Here is a 15529-nt window from a genome sequence, read left to right as displayed (position 1 = left end):
CCCTAGCCCCTCAGCCCACCCGTGGGAGAGTTTACTGCCTGGGGACCACCCTTGCCCGTGCCTCAAGTTACAGAACAATTCAATTGCTTTTTTTTTTTTGGGTCCAAAATAAAACCTGCGCTAGCTTTAACCAAAAAAAAAAAAAAAAAAAAAGGAAATGATTTTTTTTAAAGCAGTACAAAAACAGACAAATACTGAAAGCTCTTGTTTTTATAGTTTTGTACTGGAAACACATAGATAGGTTGACTCAGAGTTCTTTTTTTTTTTGTTGTTGTTGACTTAGAGTTCTTGCCAGAAAAATTATAAATCAAATATATAACAAATAACTGATCAGATATCCAGGATGACATTGAGAATAACCTGAACACACAGTGTGAAGCCTGGGAATGAATACTATTAAGAAGTTAGGTAGGGTTTAGGCACCAAATACTGTAAATTGACAGATGTACAAGAAGGGCCAAGACACTTAGAAAAAGCAAATTAACTTTTGAAAGTATTAGTTCGGAGAACTTAACAAAGAGCTCATGGAGCCAAAGGATATCAGTGGACACCTGTAATTATATAGTGGATGAAATAATGTAGAAATATTTCTGTGCCACTTGGATAAGAGATGAACAGAAAAGATAGTTTTAAAAGTCAAATTTATCGAGAAATAATTTTTATACACCATATTAAATTCACTCCTTTAAAGTTTACAGTTTGATGAGTTCTGACAATCATATACAGTTATAGAACCATCATCACCACAATCAAATAGCATATCCCCAACATGCTGAAAAGTTTCTTTGTGCCCTTCTGCAGTCAATTGATTACATCAGCCGTTGGCATCTGGCAACTAGCAATCTGTTTTCTGTCTCTATATTTTTGTCCTTTCAAAAATGTTATATAAATGGAATCATATAGTGTGTACTTATTTATATCTGATTCTCACTCAGCAAAATGCTTTTGATATTCGTTCATATCGTTGCCTGTATACTTGGTTCATTCTTTCTTCTTGCATAACATGTGATGGTATGCTTGTGTCACAAATTGTTTATCCATTCACTTGTAGGTGAAAATTTGAGTTGTTTCTAGTGTCTGACTACAGTAGCCCCTTCTTATCCATGGTTTCACTTTTAGCAGTTTCAGTTACCCATGGTTCAAAAATATTACACAAAATAAGATATTTTGAGAGAGAGAATGAGTGAGCACATTCACATAACTTTTATTGCAATATATTGCTAAAATTGTTCTATTTTATTATGTCATTGTTGTTCATCTCTTACTGTGCCTAATTTATAAACTTTATTAGATGTGTGTTGAATAGGAAAAAACATAGTATTTATAGGGTTTGGTACTATCCCAGGTTTCAAGCATCCACTGGGGGTCCTGGAACATATCCCCCAAGGATTGGGGGGATGACTGTCTTATGAATAAGGCCACCATGAATGTTTGCATACAGGTATCTATGTGGACATAAGTGTTTATTTCTCTTGGCTAAATACCTAAGAAGTAGAACTGCTGAGTTATAGAATGGGTATATGTTTAACTTTATAAGAGACATCCAAGCTTTTTTTTTTTGTTTTTTTGAGAGGGAGCCTCACTCTGTCACCCAGGCTGGAGTGCAGTGGTGCTATCACGGCTCACCGCAAGCTCCGCCTCCCAGGTTCATGCCATTCTCCTGCCTCAGCTTCCTGAGTAACTGGGACTACAGGTGCCCGCACCACGCCCGGCTAATTTTTTGTATTTTTAGTGGACTCGGGGTTTCACCGTATTAGCCAGGATGGTCTCGATCTCCTGACCTTGTGATCCACCCACCTCGGCCTCCCAAAGTGCTGGGATTACAAGCGTGAGCCACCGCGCCCGGCCCCAAGCTTTTTTCTGTAAGTGGCTGTACCAGTTTACGTTTTCGCTAGCAATGTGTGAGATTTCCAGTTGTTTCTCATCTTTGCTAGCTCTAGTATTTATTATAATCTTTCAGATTTTAGCCATTCTAGCATGTGTGAAGGAGTACGTATTTTGGCTTTAATTTCATTTCTCTAGTGACTAATGATGTTGAACATTTTTCATGTGCTTATTTACCCTCTATGTATTTTCTTTGGTAAGATGTCTTTTCAATTTATTTATTTTTTTCCCATTTAAAGAGTTGAGTTGTTTTTCATTTAATTATTGAGTTCTAAGGGTTCTTTATATTTCCTGGATACAAGACCTTTGTCATATGTAGATTTTCAAAATACTTTGTCCCCGTCTATGGTTTGTGTTTTCACAAAGTTTGAATTTTCATGAAGTCCAGTTTATCAACTTTTTCCTTTATAGATCATGCTTTTGGTGTTGCATCTAAGAAAACTTTGCCAAGGTTACAATGATTTTTTTTCCTATGTTTTCTTCTAGAAGTTTAATACCTTTAGTTCCTACCTTTAGCTCTATGATCCATTTCAAGTAAGTTTTTGTATGTGATGTGAAGAAAGGGCCAACATTCCTTCCTCCCTCCCTCCCTCCTTTTTCTCTTTCTTTCTTCCTTCCTTTTCTCTCTCTTTGCTGCAATTAATTGCTTTGGGCATACATCACTTTTTATTTTTATATTTGAGGTAAATTCCTAAAAACTGAATTGCTGGGTCAAAGTTTAAATTCTTACATGTACATGTATTGCATATTTGCCCTCCATAGGGATAACATTTTAAATATCTAGAAGCAAGGTATAAGAGTATTTGTTTTTTCTGCAGCCTTACTAACAGAGTTCGTTATCAAAATTTTGGTATTTGCCAATTTGAAAGGTGAGAAAGAATATCTCAATGTATTTTAATTCTCATCTGTCTTATTATGAATGAGGTTGGGAGGCTTTTTACATGGTTAAATTTACATATTTTTCCGTGAATGAGAAATTGCATTCAACCTCAAATAGTATCTATTGATCTCTTGCTATGAAAGATGAGTGAAGATGAGTGTTTGTGGCTTTTCCATCTTCTTTTTGCTGTGTAATTCCACAGCAAATTGCTAGTCTGCCCACCATGTCCCCAAATGTATTCTCAGTCCATGTGTATGGCACACTTCTAATGTTACTAATGTTTTGTTGTTTGTTTCCATTTGTTTCTTGAATTCTAAATTGTTGGGGAGAACCAGGAGGGTGGTGTTTTGAAGCTAGGGGAGAAAAATCATCTATTTCCTATAGAGAGGATACTTAACATGTGCAATAAGAAACAGTTAAGTAGGGTTAATAGGTATTTAGCCAGTGTTCCTGGAGAAACTTTAAGAAAATATTGATAAATAATGAACTTGGATGGTTAGATTTAAAGATTCTGGCAGAGACTTTTGAAAATTCTCTTCAAGGAGTATGACAGAATGGAAAACTAGGAGACACAGAAGGAGCTGAAATTCCCCAGTTACATACTATTTGTTTTCCCAAGTGTATTGATTTATAGAAAAATGAATATAGTGTTTTCAAGGACTTTGGTTTCATTTTCTTTATTCTGATAAGCAGGCTTTTATTCATTTCTAGCTAAACAGAGAACAAAGAAGAAATGAGAATTTTTTTGGCTTCTCATTGAGGTTGGTGAGAATTCTACCACCTTTGCCATTCTCTTTTTGTTCTCTGCTTTTTAAAAATATCAGACCTTACAAGAATTCATATATAGTTGAGCTGTTTTACAATATATGGAATGGAATGGACCCATAGGCTCACTGGACTTGCAGCAACAGAAGCCTCTGTTACCTTCAAAGTGTATGTGAAGGGCATGTTACTTCTGCCCTGGTTGCTTAAACTTGATGCCTTCTAGCTGAAGGTTATTCTTGTTCTGGTGATTCAGTGAAAGCTTCTCTGTTGTCTCATATATTAGATTAGCTTCTTCTTTGACTTCAATTTGACTAATTTAGTTCTATGGCTTTTAAAAAATATGTAGGTAACCTTCATGCTGGGTTTATATAAGATGGGTCTCCATTTTGGCATAATTTTTATATGGTACAAAATGTCCTTAAGTAGAAGGCATTGCTACATAGAGTAACTAACCATGAGGCATTTCTGTCCTTTCTCTGTAGCTGCAATTTTGAAAATGTTTGCCATTGTGGTGAGCTTTTAGTGTGAACTGACATTTTATAAAATAACTAAATGGTATGTTATCAGGGTCATAAAGTCGTCTTGTGAAATTCTCATGTACAATGTTACTTTTCAGGTAAGTCAGAAATTGAATTATGACTTTTTGCTTTTTTTAAGAGGGAGATTAGATTTGACCAGCTATTCATAATCAGAAGGACATTATAAGACCTAAATATAAGTAGAATCTGTTTTTTTTTTGTTTTCATATTTCATATTGGTTAAGGTAACTTTTTTAAACCATTTTTGCTGCTTTCATTTTGGTTGTATGTGTGAGGAAACATGTTTAATTTTGGGTGCTATGGCTAGAAGAAACAAATTTTTAAATTTAATTAATTTTGTTTGAATCTTTTCATAAAGAATTTATAAAACTCATCATTTTGGGGGAGGCTCAATCTGGTCATTTTTCAAAAAACATCAATAAGATGGTTATCTAAAGATTTAGTAAAGAGAACTTCAAATACTCAAATAAGCTTTATAAAGCTTGAATTACAACATGCTAATGGTATTTACCTTTCGTTCTAAAATGTAACATTGTTTTGTTCTGTTGAAACTCAGAGATTTTGGATGCTAAGGAAATAAAAAGTACAGACTCTTGGAGTTCCCCACACTTAGTGCATCTAACAATTGTAGCCCTAACCTTGGGGCATACCTTTTATGTGCCACTCTGGAATTGATTTCAAAGGGCTCAAGATCCTTTAGGAGGCTGTTGTGCATTAGGAGTGTGTTTGTTTGTTTTTTTAAAGAGTACTTTAGGCATGTTGCATTTCTAATTAGTGCACATGTAGGAAATATACCTTATTGATTTTGAAGTGATTTTGATGTCAAGAAATCCAATAAAATGAGGCACCAGAGGGAAGCTTTGTTTTAAAGTCTTTTGTAATGAAAACAATGAGTGAAACACTCTTGAATAATAATTATGAGCTCTATAGATGAGGGAGAGTTTTAATCTGAATGTAGACAAGTAGATTCTGTTCTTTCACTTAAAAGGGGATAATGATATCAGCTAACGTTTGTTGAGCCCCTGCCAGGTGTCAGAGATATTGGCTAAGTTAATGGATTTTATATGGATTTTCTTATGTAATCTTGAAGATTCCTTTGAGGTAGGTACTCTTATTATTCTCATTTTATGGATTAGGAAACTGATGTTCAGGAAAGATCAGTAATTTGGGTAAAGTCACCAGCGAGCAGGGAACAGAGCCTGGATTGTCACCCAGGCAGTCCAACTTTAAAGCTGACACTGATAATCACTGAGGCCCAATAGTGTTGAGAGGTAAGAGAATTTAAGAACGCTTTAGCAGACAGTGGAGGTTGCGGGGTGCAGTGACAGGATGTCTCACGTGGGCTGCTGCGTATTACCCAGCTGAGGGTCTGAGTGGAGATGAAATCTAGCCCTCCCTCTGCTGGGCAAACTGTGGGCCTTTCTGCTAACACTCGCAGGGCTGTGTCTACTCAGAGAGTGGCATAGTTTTCTTTTTTTTTTTTTTTTGAGATGGAATTTCACCGTTGTTGCCCAGGCTGGAGTGTAATGGCATGATCTCAGCTCACTGCAACTTCCGCCTCCTGGGTTCAGGTTATTCTTCTGCCTCAGTCTCCCGAGTAGCTGGGATAACAGGTGCCCACCACAATGCCCGGCTAATTTTTTTTTATTTTTAGTAGAGATGGAATTTTGTCACGTTGACCAGGCTGATGTCGAACTCCTGACCTCAGGTGATCCACCTGCCTCAGCCTCCCAAAGTGCTGGAATTACAGGCGTGAGCCACCGTGCCCAGTCAGTTTTCTAATCCATCTGTCCAGAAGGGGCATATTTTTAAAATTCACCTGAAGGCAAATCTCAATTCTACAATCATACTCTGAATATTACTGCCTGTATTTCCATTCACTTGCAATAGTGGACTTCAACCTACCTCTTTCTAGTCTACATGCTTCCTTGGTGGTCTCATTGTATCTACCTTTATGCTGACAACTCCAAAAGTTACATTTTCATTTCAGATTTCTCTTTCAAACTCTGCTCTTGTATATCCAACTGCCTACTTTACATCTTCACTTTGATGTTAATATGCACCTCAAATTTATCATGTCCCCAGCTGAACTCTGCTTCTTCCTGCTCCTCTTGCAGCCATTCCTATCTCAGTTAATGGCAACTCCATCTTTCCAGTTGCTCCAGACCGAAAAACTTAAAGATATCTTGAGTTCTCTCTATCCTAGGTTTAATCTTTCATGAATTCCTGTTGGCTCAATTGCCAAACTATATCTACAATCTGAACGCTGTGTCCACTTCTGCTACCACCAACCAGTTCTAAGCCATTATTTTATCTCATCTAGGTTACTATGGGAACTCCCAATGGCTGTCCCTACTTTTTCTTTTGCCCTTCGTACTTCATTCTATTCACCAGAGTGAGTCCTCTAAAGAATAAAACAGTTGATGTTTTAGTGCTCAAACATCTGCGGTAGTTCTTATGATCTGCAGCCTCCATTACTTTTCTGTCTTTCTCTCTTACTATGCTCTTTGTAGCTCACTCTGCCCTACTTAGACTGGCCTCCTTGCTGTTTTGCCACTGCTTTCCTGCCTTAGGCTTCTGCTGTGATGTTACATCTGCCTGCAGTGCTCTTCCCCCAGCTGTCTGCTTGGCTAATTTTCTTGCCTCTTCAAGTTTTGCTCAAATGTCTCCTTCTCAATGAGGCTAATCTTGACCTTATTTAATACTGAAATCTGCTCTGAACTTCTCTATCACCCAGCCCTGCCTACTCTATTCTGCTTTTTCTTTTTTAAAATAGCATGTGTTATTTTCTAATATATGAAATCATTTACTTTTTATTATCTATATTGTTTATGGTCACTGTATTCATGATTGGCACAGAATAGACAGCCAGTAAATATAAGTTGAAAGAATGAATAAATGAATGATGCCCTATAGTCTAGGGATGCCTCTGATCTCATATCATTTTGCTCTTATAGCCTACCGAAAAGCTAGGTGGAAGAGTTTATAAAGATTATTGCTCTCTATGTAAATACATCAAAAATATTTGTAAAGTGTAGGAAGAGCATTTGAAAAGAATGAGACCCAACTGTTCCTTCATCACATATGATATCAGGCAGTTGCTTGATTTTATTGATTCTCTGACAAACCTCAGATCCTTTTGTTTACCAAGTGAGTAGAAGGTGTATGTATTTCTTTCTTGGTAGGCCAAACATACCAGCAAATGATTGCACTGGAAACATGGAGGTGGGGCTTGGAAAACCAGTGTGTATAGAGATTGTAGTGGAAGTTTTATGTTATAGTTGTCTTCTTTCCATTTCATTTCACTCTAGCCAAGACTGAATTGTATAAAGTCAGCTATGATAATATTGTGCAGCAAACTTCCTTTGCCTCCTTTTCCTTTACTTAAATCTTCTTGTGATGACTTAGATTTTTTTTTTTCAGTTAACATTTGGTTTCAATGCTATACATTATTTCTGACTATATTATACTACTTTTTCTGAGGCATGGTGATGGGGGAGAGCAAGGCTTATAAAGTTGTTATGCATTCAAGATAAATTCTTTTTTTTTTTGAGACAGAATCTCACTCTGTTTCATGATCTTCTAATCTCGGCTCACTGCAGCCTCTGCTTCCTAGGTTCCAGCGATTCTCCTGTCTCAGCCTCCTGAGTAGCTGGGATTACAGGCACAGACCACCATGCCTGGCTAATTTTTGTATTTTTAGTAGAAACAGGGTTTCACCATGTTGGCCAGGCTGGTCTTGAACTCCTGACCTCAGGAGATTGTAGTGGAAGCCTGGCCTCCGCCTCCCAAAGTGCTGGGATTACAGGTATGAGCCACCACACCCGGCCTCAAGATAAATTCTTAATGAAAATTTTAAAAATGCTCTTTTAGAACGTTATTTCAGTACTTGACAGTCTTTCACTAGTTGCTGATCCTTTCTTCTGATATTTTGGGAGGATAGGGTATTAGGCAAAGGTGAACATTTGTGATGATGGTGGGCATTGACCCCTACTATTAATAAAAATATTTCTCTTTTATATTTAACTAAATAGAGTTTCACTAAATGAGATCCACCATGAATCCATGAAGTCCAAAGATACTTTTGGTGGAAGACTTGTTGACATGATCAGAATAGTTTAAACTTGAGGAAGAGACACTTATTTCCAGATAAAACCATCAAACGTGTATGAATCCGCACACCTGTATGTATGTGCTAGTGTTATGACAATAATTAGGGCATAGAAAGAACCATGTTAATAGAGATGATGTGTAATACTTATCAGGAGAAAACATGGGAGAAGGTCAGTAATAAATAAGGATAGTTACCTGGGAGAACACAAATTAAATACAATCACAGATATACTAATAAATCATGAATGTTTTTTATTTCTGTATTTTTGACTATTTAACCTTTTATTTACTCATGAATGGAATTTTGAATGTTCACAAAATAATTTTAATAAAAGAGGTAGAGAAATATACATATAGTGAATGCACACTCTTGCATGGAAATCAGAAGCTTAAGGAAAGAATAATAACAGAGAGCATTTGCATGGAGAAAAGAGAAGTAAGAAGTGATATTGTCACAGAACTTATCACTTCAATAACTTTCCTGGTCCAGATTTAAAAAACTGTTATAGTAACAGATGACACGTTCTAAAAATTTTAAGAAACCTTCTCTTAGAAGTGGAATAACTTAGCCAGGTGTGGTGATGAGCGCCCGTTGTCCCAGCTACTTGAGAGGCTGAGTGGGAGGATCGCTTGGGCCTGGGAGGCAGAGGTTGCAGTGGTGAGCTGTGATCATGCCACTGACACTCCAGCTTGGGCAACAGAGTGACCCTGTCTCTCCAAAAAAAAAAAAAAAAAAAAAAAAAAAAAAAAAAGAGGTGGAATAACATGACTTTTCAGCTTAACTCTTTGGCAATTATATATCTCGGTATATTGAGGAAACAATGAAAGAAGCGAATCTGGCCACTTGGTGATATGGAGTGCTAGAAAGTCTGGGCAGGCCTATCTTTAACGTTTGTAGTGGGAAGTGTGAGGGTACAGACGGAGGCCTGCACACCATATGCCTACGTGTGTAAGTTACAATTCTATGTAATAGGCTGCTAAAGTAGGCTCTACCCACCAATCTCTCTACTTTGAGAAATATACCTTCGAAATGACCCAGAAGGCAAGATTGGTTTTAGAATTCTCAGGTTCCTTTTAGAAGGAGGTGATGGAGACAGAGCTCACCTCTGTGTCCCTGACACATGGTCTGTTCTCTTCTCTTCCCACTTCTGACCGTCTTGCACTTGAGGGGCCTTGAGTGCCTGCAAGTAGACAGCTCAGCCTGTACACCCAAACTCAATCTGCACTCATTGAGTTTTGGCTACCTTTCAGGTATAGGGTTGGGCACATTGAATGATTCAGTCTTAGAAGGATGAATTCCACAAAGAGGCCAGCATAGGCACTGGAAGTGGGTTTGCACTGGTTGAGCAGGGAGTTGAGACACTGGCTACCCTGGGTAGGATAGGATAGAATAGATGTGGACTCTGGGTGGGTACATCATCTTGGCCCCATGGTCACTTCCAAAGCATGAGGATAGGGGGTGGGGCAGCTTTTGCCCGGGTTTATAGAGAAAGTGACCATTTATTTGGGTGATAATCCCAAATAAGATAATGTTAGACATGCTTCCTAGACTTCCAGAGAAGTAAATTTCAACAATTTTAGATTAACACTAAATATGATTCCAAGGGACTAAATACGACATAAAAGGAATGTGATAAACATGAAGAAAGAAGATGCATAGTTGGTAGGGCCTGGGCTTTACTACTTTTTCTTTCACTGGAAACTAAGATTGTGGCTGATGTGTTTAAGTGCTCCATAAATAGTTGTTGAACAACAACATAAACAACCCCAAACTCCAATGTATCTATGTTGGGGTACAAATTTGAAAGAATATGGATCAAAGATGAGAAGAGGGACATATGTAGTTTGGATATTTGTCGCCGTCCAAATTTCATGTTGAATTGTGATTCCCAGTGTTGGAGATGGGGTCTGGTGTGGAGTGATTGGACCTTGGGGGCGGATTTCTCATGATGGCTTAGCACTAGCCTCTTGGTGTTGTCCTCATGATAGTGAGTGAGTTCTTGAGAGATCTGGCTGTTTAAAAGTGTGTGGCACCTCCCTCTCTTTCTCTCTTGCTCCTGTTCTCACCATGTGAGATGCCTGCTCCCCACTTTGCCTTCTGCCATGAGTAAAAGCTCCCTGAGCCCTCCCTAGAAGCTGAGCAGATGCCAGCACCATGCTTTCTGTATAGCCTGCAGAACCATGAGCCAATTAAATATCTTTTCTTTATAAATTACCCAATCTCAGGTATTTCTTATAGCAATGCAAGAATAGCTTAATACGGGGACACCTGACTGAAGGCAAAATAAAAGAGAATGGCAGAAACTAGGAAAAGTAATGTTGGGAAGGCTAAAGCACTTCTCATTTGCCAGGGCTGGCAGGACATGCTGAAGGTAAGGAAGAAAAACAAAAACAGGAAGGAATAGATCCTCTACATGAGTCACATGATAAGAGATTAATAGATGACATATGATACATCTAAACTATGATGTCAAATTGGCAAGGGTGGAACAAAGATTAATATAAGGGAATTGAATTGAGTAGAAAACAAAGATGTTATAATTTGTATTAAATATATAAATCCATATGTTTTGGCATTATGTATGATATCTCTGGAACTATAAGAGTAAGTGCCCAAAGTAGTTGCCTCTGGGAGGGAAATTAGGTGGTAGGAAGACAGGGACGAGAGAGAGAGATTTGGTTTCACTATATACATTATTAAACCTTGTATTACCTAATAAAATTTTTAATTAATTAAACAATAATTGAAACTCTAGATGATGAAAGTAAAGAAGATAACCTAGTCTCTTTAAGTTTGTTGAAGTACATACATCCAAAAGAAGTATATCCCTGAATCCTAAAATGATCTTTAGATGTGATAATAAAAACTTTCTTGGGAGTCCTTGAGAAATGGCAGACCTGCCAGAAAGCAGAGTGCTCTGAACTAAATGTTTGTATCTTCCTCACCCCCAACTGCAAATCCATGTTTTGAAATCCTAACCCCCAGGGTGATGATATTAGAATGGTGGAGCCTTTGGGAGCTAATTAGGCCATGAGTGTATAGTCCTCATCAATAGGATTAATGTCCTTACAAGAAGAGACATGATGTGTTCTGCTGTCTGCCATGTGAAGATACAGAGAGAAGGCAGCCATCTGTAGACCAGAAAGTAGGCCCTCACCAGACACCAGATGTGCCAGTACCTTGAACTAGGACTTTCCAGCCTCTGAAACTGTGAGAAGTAAATGTTTGTCGTTTAAGCCACCCAGTCTATGATCTGTTTGTTATAGCACCATGAACTGACTAATACATAGAGAAGAGCAAATATTCTTATTTTCAACATAGGTAAAAAGGTGATCTCTTTAATTAAACTGGACATCTAGATGCCAATCTGTAGGAAAACTAAAAACCTTATTTGTAAATAAAGGGCAGTAATTACTAGCAGTCAGCATGAATTCTTCACGAACAAGTCATGCCAAACTATAAATATATATTTTTTGAGCTCTTTAGCAGGAAGGTGTAGAAAGGGTGTTTCTATTTCATTAAAACATTTGGAAAAGCCTCTTCATGATTTATCTGTATTTTTGACAAAATGAAAAAGGTAGATTATTTCACACAACAGCATTTAATAATATTGAAAATCATGTCTAAAGTGTTTATTAATTGATCATTACATATCTGGAAAGAGATTTGTAACAGTATCAAAATTAGGTTTTATGTCTGGCTTTCACCTGTTTAATGACTTAATAGGGAATTCTAGAATTCCTACTGGACAAATTAATGGATAAACAGGGAAATGGGAGGGCGCGTTAATGTGTTGGGTTCTTCCAAAACGATTTTTGACTAGCAGGAATAAAAGTCCATATTCTACAGGATAAGGTGTTAGGAGGACAAAATAAAATTCTGCATTGAGGAGTAAATACAAATTAGTTGTTTAAAGATGTGATAAGAGACTTGAGTTTGCAGTAATCTTTGAAAAAAAAAAAAAGACTTAAACAGTTTAGTTGAAAAGTGAGTATAAAGTTAGACTCATTAGGTAAGTATGATGACTGTGTCATGTCATGGAATTTAATAAGCTTAAAGGAGAATCAGCCATCACCTTGCAAACTAATTGTGTTACAAAAGTTAATCTTTTTTTTTTTTAATTAAATATTTGGTATTAGGGAATTTTCTATAGGAACCACATTATAGATGGTTAGGTTTCCAAGTCATCCCACAAGAATATGTCAACTTATGTAAAAGAATTATAGTTTTATTAAGAGGAGCCTGAGCCCTGGAGTGGGTGGTGAGGAGTAGGGGGTTGGGGGGGGGGGCGGTGGGAGAGAGGTGGTGGTTATGTGTTACTGTAGGGAGGAGAAGTAGGTGCCAAACGTTTTCTCTTTAATATTTGTGAGGGAATGGCCATCCTTAGGCAAATTTTGGAAATGGGTAAAGTTTTCCACTGGCTTCTCTGTGTATCTCTCTGATCTTCCATCATCACTCTCCTTTGCTGCCAGGGCACGATGAAAACACAATGTGGTTTATGCTGTAATAAGATGTGCACAGGGTGAGCAATGACTTAGTTCATACTGATGTGTGACTGAATGTGTGCACCCCTTGACCTCTCGGAGTTAACTACATTTAGAAGTGAAATGTGTGTCAAACCAAATGAATTTAAAATTGATATAAAATGATAAAAGTTCAGTTTCAAGCAGGGAATAAAGTGGAATGTAGGAAATTGAGGCATTGCAGACAAGATAGTTTGCGGAGAAGGGAAGGATCCACATGGTTGGGTTTGCCCTGCCTTGGTGTCTTTCTCTGGAGACATCTATCACCACTGTCAAGAGATTTGTTTTCCTTCCTTTGATTCTGAAAACTGGGATTTTGTTATAGTCTCTTTCCAAATCTGTACTTTTCTTACTTTATTTATAAAGTGTACTTTTTCCCCTTTATTAAGCTGTCTCTTTTGGGTAAAAGTTTAAAAGTGGCAGGTTTCAACTCAACGAGCATCTAATGGTATAGTAAGCTTCTCATCATTTCTGTTCATCCAAGCCCAGTATATTGGTGAAATGAAGGTTGTGTAGAAGGTATTCTTGAATCATTTGGGAGGTGCTGCCTGACTCCTAAGATTTTATAGATTATAAAATGCAAATGCCGACCAGGTGTGGTGGCTCCCGCCTGCAATCCCGGCACTTTGGGAGGCTGAGGCGGGTGGATCACCTGAGGTTGGGAGTTCGAGACCAGCGTGACCAACATGGAGAAACCCCGTCTCTACTAAACATACAAAATTAGCTGGGCGTGGAGGCGCATGCCTGTAATGCCAGCTATTCGGGAGGCTGAGGCAGGAAAATTGGTTGAACTTGGGAGGCGGAGGTTGTGGTGAGCCGAGATGGCACCATTGCACTCCAGCCTGGTCAACAAAAGCAAAACTCTGTCTCAAAAATAAAACAAAATAAAATGCAAATGCCTCAGAATGTAATACTTACAACCTAGTAGGATTTTTGTTTTGGATTTGCGTTGTGGTATTGCTATACCTACAATTTGTCAGATTTAGACTTTACTTCAATTTCATTTGCAAAATTATGCAGTTTTCTGCCTCTGATAGCCCTAATTTCTAAATCAGTTAGGAATGCTGACCAGGACATACAAAAAAGCAGGAAGATTTTTAAAAAATAAGAAATAGCATTTATTTAAAGACTAATAATTATATGAAGCCAAGTTCAAGGACTTATTTTTTTAAAGTAATTTTCACCATGGAAAAATGAACTTTTGAAAAACTTTTACTTAATTTGTGTTAAAGACATGAACACAGACTTAGAATATACTTTGGCTAAATTAGGTTGTCTTTTGTCTCTTGGCTAAAAAGCACTCCTTTTAGAAAGATCCTTCTAGGCTGAAAAATTCTTCTAGAAGGGTTTACATATGATACGGATAATTTTTGCTTTCCTTAAGTTTTTATCTTCCTTACTTTCAATTTCTGGTGGCCATGTAGCTTTGGAAACCAGTCGTGAATTTCACAGTGAAAACGACATGTTTTTAAAGGCTGCCAAGGTTCGCCACATTTTATTTTAGTTCACAACAGTCTCCTCTACTTTTGTCCTTCAGATGAAAGAACAAAGCAATGGCAACAATCTTGACTTGATTTTTATGTAGGATAGTACATGTCATAGAGGGGTAACAAGTAAATCCTTTTGTGAGGACTTATTTGATAGAACCCTAAGGCTATACATTGACGGACATATCCTATTGCATAGATTGACTCTGGGCTATGCAGAAAGGTCACCACAGGATAGACTATTTGTCAATTTAGATTTCCCTGTGTTAGAAGGAATCAAAGTCGTAGGTGAAATGATTGAAAAAGCAAAATCAAAACCAAACCAAACTAAAACATTTCAGTTCTAGAAATGCATTTGAGAGCAACCATTTGGCAATAGTGTTTGGAGCCTTTCTTGAAGCATGTCTCGTACATTGCAGCTGAATGGCTGAGAAAAGAGACCATGTTTCTACTTTTGGAAGGAAAAAAAAAATAAATGCAAAGGAGAGAGAAACAAGGTAGAAAAGGGCTAAATTGTAGGGCTTTGACTTTATATGTTGATGTATCGTATGCTAATAACAGTAATTTGAAATTTTGATTTGAGAAGAAACTCAAGTAATATCTTTTCACTTAATATAATTTGAGTAATTATTTTTTCAAGGCAAAATCTTTTAAAAAGTTAAGGATTTTGTAGCCACCTTGTAAGTGGCTTGTGATAGAGTTAAGCATAGACTAGGAACAAGGACACACTTGGCATGTTTGAAGGGGCTAGTGGGGCCCTGGGCAGGCCATTTGAGTTATTTTCAGTAAGAGAAAGAGAACTATCTAGAAATATGCTACATTTCAGGAAGTGTGCTCTCTCTTTGCAGTCAACGATACCAGTGACTTTCATATAAAATTCTTAACACTTACTGTAGTTTTTAGTAGATGAATGAATAATATATTAAAGCTATTTGAAAACATGGCTAGATATTTTGAATATTAATCCAACTATGACATGCCACATATGGTCATTTGATGTAAATGTATATTATTAGGCAAAAATCTCAATAAATTGATTTTTTTTTTTTTGAGACAGAGTCTTGCTCTGTCGCCCAGGCTGGAGTGCAGTGGCGCAATCTTGGCTCACTGCAAGCTCCGCCTCCCGGGTTCACGCCATTCTCCTACCTCAGCCTCCTGAGTAGCTGGGACTACAGGTGCCTGCCACCACGCCTGGCTAATTTTTTGTATTTTTAGTAGAGACGCGGTTTCACCGTGTTAGCCAGGATGGTCTCCATCTCCTGACCCCGTGATCCGCCCGCCTCGGCCTCCCAAAGTGCTGGGATTACAGGCATTTGAGCCACCGCACCCGGCCAATT

General features: G+C 37.7%; 1 protein-coding gene across 3 annotated transcripts in view; it reads left to right on the top strand.

Moving 5' to 3' along the window:
* Positions 1–15529, top strand: part of CTNNA3 (catenin alpha 3) — a 1783100-nt gene that overhangs the window by 10151 nt on the left and 1757420 nt on the right. The gene's annotated exons all lie outside the window — the stretch shown is intronic.

This window comes from Rhinopithecus roxellana, chromosome 11, assembly GCF_007565055.1.
Source record: "Rhinopithecus roxellana isolate Shanxi Qingling chromosome 11, ASM756505v1, whole genome shotgun sequence".
NCBI classification, from domain to species: domain Eukaryota; kingdom Metazoa; phylum Chordata; class Mammalia; order Primates; family Cercopithecidae; genus Rhinopithecus; species Rhinopithecus roxellana.
The sequence above is the reverse complement of the archived record's forward strand: the minus strand, read 5'-3'. Positions and strand labels throughout refer to the sequence as shown.